An 8,589-nucleotide genomic window follows, 5' to 3' on the forward strand; every position below is an offset into this window, starting at 1 on the left:
GCATGCCAAGAACCAATGATCTCAGACTAAAACCTAACATCATGTCTAAGAGAGGGGAAGAATTTAGCCCCTGATTTGAAACACACACACATACAAGGGGAAGTGGTATGACCTTAACTACAAATAATATTCCACTGTGATATTACTGCTATAAACTTCCAAGCTGTTTGTTCTTCCAGATGCTCTTTTGGTGGCTGTAGCAGCTGATAGTTCCATCACATTCAAAACAATTAATGCTTCTATCTTATTTATTCATAGATTCTCTGAGGTTCCTGTAGAACCACACCACCTTCTGTCATGGCACTTTGTAGTCATTTCATTGATTCTGAGGCTGCCTCCCAAGGGGTTGGTTGGTAGACCATGAAGTTGATTCCTGCCTCTAAGCATCTCCCTGCCAGCACTCATCCTATACTTTCACAAGCTACCACATTTCTGGTACTGTAAAGGTGCTTTTTAATAGCCCATTCATGAGTGGATGCTGAAACCACAACCTGTCCATTTTAATGCTCAACAAGCACTTCTATATGATGCTGAGCCCTTATAACTAGCAACCTGTGCCAGAACTCACCGGAGGGCCACACTGTCCCCCAACCCCACTCTTCCCTGGCTACAGATAAGAGCTCCAGATTCCAGGGGTTCCAGCTGGTGAACTCTGGGGCAACAGCTTCATTCTCCTGAGGGTCCACTTCAGGTTTCACTGTCAGCTTGGAACTGGCTGAGAGGGCTGTGAACCTACACTGGGCATGCACAACTTCAGGTTACCGTGTTTGGGTCCTCAGGCCGTAGGGCTTAAGACTGATCACTGTCAGATATACACACCCCAACTGAACACCGGGAAGGAAAGAAATGGAGCAGAGCAAGATTCACAGTTTTGTCCTCAAGAGGAAGTGGTTGTCTTCCTTGAACCAAAAACTTTCCCATAAAGCCCACAGGAAAAACTGGCCCAGCCCACCCAGGTTCAGGCCCCCCAATTTATACTCGTGAGCCCTGGAACAAAGCCAACTGACTTGAGTCATGCACCCTGGATGAGCATTTAAGGAGGACAAGGAAGAGAGAATAAAGCTAAAATGGGAGACTCATTCATAAATCCAGCTCAGGCCCGGCCCCTCCCACTACACCCCCACAACTCTAAGCTGCACCCTTCCAACCACCTTTTCTAGAAGGTGCTCACTGAAGGTTTTTAACAGGGTTTACCTATGAGTCACTGAAGGGTTTTTAACAGGGTTTTAAAGGGCGTTATAGGATCAGATATGCGTTTTATAAGATGATTTTGGCCACTAGGAGAAGAAAGGGTTGGAGGGGACTGAGTAAATTTGAGTAGATGATTAGGAAGCTTTTGCCATAGTACAGGGCAGAGAAAAATGGCAGCTTGGATAAGGCTAGTGACCGTGGGGTTGGAGAGTAGAAACATTTAAAATTTAAAAATAAAATTTGTTGATGGATTAGAGAGGGTGGAGAATGAGGTCCAAGACATCAGGGAAATGCCTAGGTTTCTGACCAGTATAACCATTCACTGAGATGGGACTCCTGGAAAAGGACCAGTTTTGAGGAGGAAAAATCATAAGTTCAGTTATATACATATTGAGGTACCCCTGAGACTTCCAAGAAGAGTTGACAGATGGCATGAGCTCAGATGCACGACTGAGGCTACAGTCATTGATATGGAAGTGGTTGGTGAAGTCTTAGGCATGGATGAAACTATTCAGGGAGTATGAGATGGGAAGGAAGGAGGGCCTAGGACTGAGCTGAAGGGATGCTAAGGCTTGATGCTTGGGCAGAGGAGGATAGAGGAGTCAGAAGGATTGGCTAGAAGTATAAGAAAAAACTTAGGAGAGCATGGTGTCACAGAAGCTTGGACAAACAAGCATTTCAAGGAGGAGGCAATGGTCAATTGTTGCTGAAAAATTAATAAGATGACTGAAAAATATTGGATTTGCTAACACCCAAATCTCACCACTGAGAAAGCAGTGACCTCAATCAGAGCTCCTTCAGGGTTACAATAGAACAGAACCCCAGAGGGAAACTGGCTACACAGTGAGTGGAAGGAAAGGAAATAGAACAGGACACAGGATCCAGGAAGGGTTTTGTTTTGTTTAATAGACAAAAGTGGTACTATTTAAAAACCATGGAGGCCAGGCAAGGTGGCCCTAACACTCTGGGAGGCCGAGTGGGAGCATTGCTTGAGCTCAGGAGTTCAAGTTCAAGACCAGCCTGAGCAGGAGCAAGACCCCGTCTCTACTAAAAATAGAAAAAATTAGCCAGGAGTGGTGGCACGCATCTATAGTACCAGCTACTTGGGAGGCTGAAGCAGGAGGATTGCTTGAGCCCAGGAGTTTGAGGTTGCAGTGAGCTGTGATGACAAGACTGTACTCTAGCCAGGGTGACTGAGTGAGATTCCATCTCATAACAACAACAACAACAACAACAGTAAACACTGAGAAGGACCCCATTCAGAGGGAAAAGTTGAAAAAATATAGATAAAACTAAACTATACAGTTGGTCCATGTGTACCACATACATGGATTCAACCAACATGGATCAAAAATATTTGAAAAAATGAAAGGACTGTTGCATTTGTACTGAACATGTACAGACTTTTTTCTTATCATTGTCTAAAGAATACAATATAACAACTATTTACATTGCACTTGTGTTAGGTATTAGTAATCTAGAAATGGTTTAAAGTATTTGGTAAGATGTGTGTAGGTTAAATGCAAATACAACACCATCTTATATAAGGGGCTTGAGCAGCCATGGATGTTGGTATTCAAGAGGGATCCTGGAACCAATCTCCCATGGATACTGAGATATGACTGTAGTCTACAGGATAGAGTTCTGAGAAGTCAGGGTAGACAGGATCCAAAGCACAGGAAGAGAATTTGGCTCCAGTTAGGAGGAAAAATAGTTTCTCCATTAAAACAGGAGGGAAGGGCTGGGCGCGGTGGCTCATGCCTGTAATCCTAGCACTCTGGGAGGTCAAGGTGGATGGATCGTTTGAGCTCAGGAGTTCAAGACCTGCCTGAGCAAGAGTGAGACCCCATCTCTACTAAAAATAGAAAGAAACTAGCTGAACAACTAAAAATATATAGAAAAATTAGCTGGGCATGGTGGCGCATGCCTGTAGTCCCAGCTACTCAGGAGGCTGAGGCAGGAGGATTGCTTGAGCCCAGGAGTTTGAGGTTGCTGTGAGCGAGGCTGACACCACGGCACTCTAGCCTGGGCAACAGAGTGAGACTCTGTCTAAGAAAAAAAAAAAAAAAAAAAAAACCAACAAAAAACAAAACAGGAGGGAAGACAGGATGGTGCAGGTAAAGGTAAGGTAGTAAGAACACGGGAACTGCCAAGTGACAGTTTCTATTTTTTCTGTAAAGAAGAAGGGCAAGGTCAAAGGTCATTTACTGAGAGTGGGGTACAGAGGTGAGAACCAGAGTCAATGAGAGAGGGAAGGTTTGCATAAACAGTAAAAACTAGGGGAGTGAGATGGCCAAGCTTGGGTGACGTTGAGAGCTCAGGTGGAGTTTCCCTCCAACCAATCTGCCCTATTGTATGGCGTTTTACAACCAGGGTCATAGAGAAAAGCAGATAATTAGGTTCATTAGAGTTTGGAGGGTTTCCAGGTGGATGAAGAGAAAAAAAATCGAAGAACAATGGAGTTTAGAGTCTTGGCAAAAGAGTGAAATTATAGACCTTGGAATCTAAGCTAGATCAGGAGTGAAGATAAGACAAGAATTGAAAGAGCTCATGAAGGTCAATGAATGAGCGTCCCAATGAGGTGAAAGAAAGTCGTTGTAGGAGTAGTTAACAGGTGTAGGAGGGAAAAAATGTTAATATCTTTTCTTCGCCCATCCTGGGTTCATGGCTGAGGACCCACAACAAAAGACAAATTAACAAGAGAAAAGCACACATATGGAAATGAAGACCCACAGAAGCAGTTAAATTTGTGTATTTTTATGCTAAGTTTGAGGAACAGTAGATAGTCATGGAGAAATGTAATTGGAAAGAGGGAGATATCATCTAATGGTAATAAACTGGGTGAGAGGACTTAGCAAGGCCTGTTCAGATTCTTCTTTATGTCCCTGTGTCTTTGGAGATAAGGATGCTCTTTTCCATTGGGTATAGAGAGGGCACCTCTCGAATGAGGGTCTTAGGGGAAGGTCAGAAAAATCCTTTCTAAGTGTTATGACCTACCTACCTCAGAAGAGGAGGAGGAGGAGTGGGAATGACCTTCCTGCTTCTGCCATTTTCTCAAATTCCTTCAGCTTAAAATATTCAATATGCCAAGATGCCATATTTGGGGATAGTGTGTCCTGAACCCTATCACAGGCAAGTTGGGAGGAGAGGAGTTTGTGGTCAAAGAAGATGCTTGAATTAGAGATTCTGGAAGTGGCATAGTTACAGATGATGACAAGGTCCAAAGGGTGATGAAAGGTGTGGGCTGCGCAGGTGGAGTTAATGAGAAGGATGTTGAGAAGATCAGGGAAATGAGCCACCAGAGCGCTAGTGGATGGATCATCCTTTTAATTGTTGCAGTCACCCTGCATAATGGCAGGGCTTCTGGTAGCGAGGAACAATAGGCCACAGTCTTTGCTTGACTGAGCATGGAGTTACAGGTGAGAGAATAACAGTCTGGAAACAGGAGTGGGAAGCAAAAGAATAACAATTCCACCTCTATTGAAGTTTATTCTCTAAATTTTTTTTTTTTTTTCTCCCAGAGTCTCCCTCTGTTGCCCTGCGTAGAGTGCAGTGGCATCATCATAGCTCACTGCAACCTCAAACTCCTGGGCTCAAGCAATCCTGCTGCCCCTGCCTCTCAAGTAGCTGGCACTACAGGCATGCACCAACACACCTGGCTAATTTTTTCTATTTTAGTAGAGACGGGTCTCACTCTTTCTCAGGCTGATCTCCAAATCCTGAGCTCAAGCTATCCTACCACCTCGGCCTCCCAGAATGCTAGGATTACAGGCGTGAGCCACCATGCCTGGCCCCCTTTTATGTATTTAAAAATATACACATTTGTATTTGTATATAAAAAATTTTATTATCTGTACAAAAACCTCTTTTTCTCTCCTACTTTTTGTTTTTTGAGAAGGGGTCTCACTCTGTTGCCTAGGGTAGTGTGCAGTGGTATAATCATAGCTCACTGCAACTTCAAATTTCTGGGCTCAAGCGATCCTCCTGCCGCAGCCTCCGGAGTAGGCTCAGCTAATTTTTCTATTTTTTGTAGAGGTGGGGGTTTCACTATGTTTCCAGGCTGGTCTGGATCTCCTTGCCTCAAGTGATCCTCCCGCCATCGAGGCCTCCCAAAGCCCTAGGATTACAGGCATGAGCCATTGTGCCCAGCCGCTCCTGCTAACTTTTTAAAAGAGCAACTTGATTGACTATGCTTTATTTTTGAAATAGTAGTTTAGCACACTATGATGTTATTTCAAAGTTTTGTTTCTATGATCCATTTAGTTCATTAATTGGTTTTAATGGAAATAAACCTGACAAAAAATATAAAGGATTTAAATGGAAGAATAGGGCTTACTCAATAATGAAATTAATTTTTCGCTCCCATCTACCAACTTTGTGAAGGTTTGTTTTTCTTTTCTTTTTTTTTTTTGGTTTTTTTTTTTTTTGAGACAGAGTCTCACTCTGTTGCCCAGGCTAAAGTGAGTGCCGTGGCGTCAGCCTAGCTCACAGCAACCTCAAACTCCTGGGCTCAAGCGATCCTCCTGTCTCAGCCTCCCGAGTAGCTGGGACTACAGGCATGCACCACCATGCCCGGCTAATTTTTTCTATATATATTTTTAGCTGTCCATATAATTTCTTTCTATTTTTTTAGAGGTGGGGTCTCGCTCTTGCTCAGGCTGGTCTCGAACTCCTGAGCTCAAACGATCCGCCCACCTCGGCCTCCCAGAGAGCTAGGATTACAGGCGTGAGCCACCGCGCCCGGCCTCTTTTCTTTTTTTTTTTTTTCCGGAAAGAGTTCACTCTGTTGCCTGGGCTAGAGTGCCCTGGCATCAGCCTAGCTAGCAGCAACTTCAAACTCCTGGGCTCAAGTGATCCTCCTGCCTCAGCCTCCTGAGTAGCTGGGACTACAGGCATGTGCCAGCATGCCCGGCTAATTTTTTCTATTTTTAGTTGTCCAGCTAATTTCTTTCTATTTTTATTAGAGATGGGGTCTTGCTATTGCTCAGGCTGGTCTTGAATTCCTGACCTCAAGCGATCCTCCCACCTTGGTTGGCATCCCAGAGTGCTAGGATTGTAGATGTGAACCACCACTCCCGCCCGGCCTTTGTGATGGTTTTTTTTTTTTTTTTTTTTTTTTTTTGAGACAGAGTCTCTCTCTATTGCCCAGGCTAGAGTGAGTGCCGTGGCGTCAGCCTAGCTCACAGCAACCTCAAACTCCTGAGCTCAAGGGATCCTCCTGTCTCAGCCTCCCGAGTAGCTGGGACTACAGGCATGCACCACCATGCCCAGCTAATTTTTTCTATATATAATTTTAGCTGTCCATATAATTTCTTTCTATTTTTAGTAGAGATGGGGTCTCGCACTTGCTCAGGCTGGTCTCGAACTCCTGAGCTCAAACGATCTGCCCACCTCGGCCTCCCAGAGTGCTAGGATTACAGGCGTGAGCCACCGTGCCCGGCCTTGTGATGGTTTTTTATTGAAATTCAGCTAGTTAATTTTTATCTTTCATGTTGTCAATCAGCTGCATTTGCAATTAATCAGAAGACATTAAATTTTTATGTTTTTAACAAATGTATGTAATATTTAAAATCCACTGAATCTCTGTCTTTTTTTTTTTTTTGGAAGATTCTTAAACACAGTAGAAACTGTTTCCAATGTTTTATATGTGCAAATATGAGCATTTTAATAAGTTACAGGCTGGGCGCGGTGGCTCACGCCTGTAATCCTAGCACTCTGGGAGGCCGAGGCGGGTGGATCGCTCGAGGTCAGGAGTTCGAGACCAGCCTGAGCAAGAGTGAGACCCCCGTCTCTACTAAAAATAGAAAGAAATTATATGGACAACTAAAATATATATATACAAAAAATTAGCCGGGCATGGTGGCACATGTCTGTAGTCCCAGCCACTCGGGAGGCTGAGGCAGTAGGATCGCTTAAGCCCAGGAGTTTGAGGTTGCTGTGAGCTAGGCTGACGCCACGGCACTCACTCTAGCCCGGACAACAGAGTGAGACTCTGTCTCAAAAAAAAAAAAAAAATAAGTTACATACATATACATTTTTGGCAAAAAAAATAAATTGCACCAAAATAGAAAGACTTCTAAATATCATTTTTCAAAATATTCTTTTGCAATACCTTTCCAAAAAGCAGTTGTTTTCTCACTTGTCAAAATATCAACCCTACCTTGAAGGAATGAGGTTTTAAAATATCATTTCTTAGCATTTGTAAAATAGCATACTACTGATAGCCACCTTATAATCATTGAAAAAGTTAGCAAATTTCAAATGTTTATCTTTTTGTAAAAGAAAAGTGCAAGTTATTTATAGATTCTGACAACTATTTTAATACTCTGACAAGAAATGCCTAGCATGCCTCTGAGCGAAACCAAATATCTTCATAATCACCATCTCAGCACAGACTACTGTATTATAAAGATTCTGCTATGTAAAAGTCTTATTTCTACAAAATTAATGTACTGATGTCATACCTTAAGCACAAAAAATATAATATGAGGAAGCACTGCTATCATTCCATCTGTGCTGTGTAACTCCTATGTCTCTCTCAAGACATCAAAATGATTCATAACCAGCTGGCATCCAGACCAAACAAGGATGCCAGCATCTATCTGTACATTAAATATTAGCAAAGCTGAATTTCTTTTGGATTTAAAAATATAAATAGAAATCTAACATTTTCTTCCAGCACCCTAATGGATCATCATGCACACTTTGGATGTCCCCATCCCCTCCACTGTGGGACCACGGTGTTAGAGGCTGGGGTAGCTGGAGACCATTTGCACTTCATTGTGGAGGAATGTAAGGCCTAGATAGGATCAGTAAATTGATGTCAGAAAGGCCTGAGATGCTTACATATTAAAACTTTCTGGTTTTTTTTTTTTTTTTTTTTTTGAGACAGAGTCTCACTCTGTTGCCGAGTAGAGTGCCGTGGCGTCAGCCTAGCCCACAGCAACCTCAAACTCCTGGGCTCAAGTGATCCTCCTGCCTCGGCCTCCCAGAGTGCTAGGATTATAGGCGTGACCCACCACACCCGGCCTAAAACTTTCTGAATACCACTTTATTCCTGTTGCTCATTATGATCATTGGGCCCACATTGTGTTTTTAATTTTGTGAATAAAATAAAATTTTAATTTTAAAATATATTTAGATTAACAGAAAACTTGTGAAAATAGTATAGAGAGTTCCTATATACCCCACACCTCTATTATTAATATCTTATCTTAGTATGGTACATTTGTCACAATTCATGAACCAATTTTAATTAATACATTATTGTTACCTAAAGTCCATACTTTATTCAGATCGTCTTACCTTTTACATAATGTCCTTTTTCTGTTCCAGGATCTCTTCAAGGATATCACATTATACTTGGTCATCCTGTCTCCTCAGGTTCCTCTTGGCCAT

At 42.7% G+C, this 8,589-nt stretch overlaps 1 pseudogene; it reads right to left on the reverse strand.

The window, feature by feature from the left end:
- Positions 1-248: 248 nt before the first annotated feature.
- LOC138398537 (large ribosomal subunit protein uL18m pseudogene) lies at positions 249-8,589 on the reverse strand (annotated as a pseudogene).

Source organism: Eulemur rufifrons, chromosome 2 (genome assembly GCF_041146395.1).
Source record: "Eulemur rufifrons isolate Redbay chromosome 2, OSU_ERuf_1, whole genome shotgun sequence".
NCBI classification, from domain to species: domain Eukaryota; kingdom Metazoa; phylum Chordata; class Mammalia; order Primates; family Lemuridae; genus Eulemur; species Eulemur rufifrons.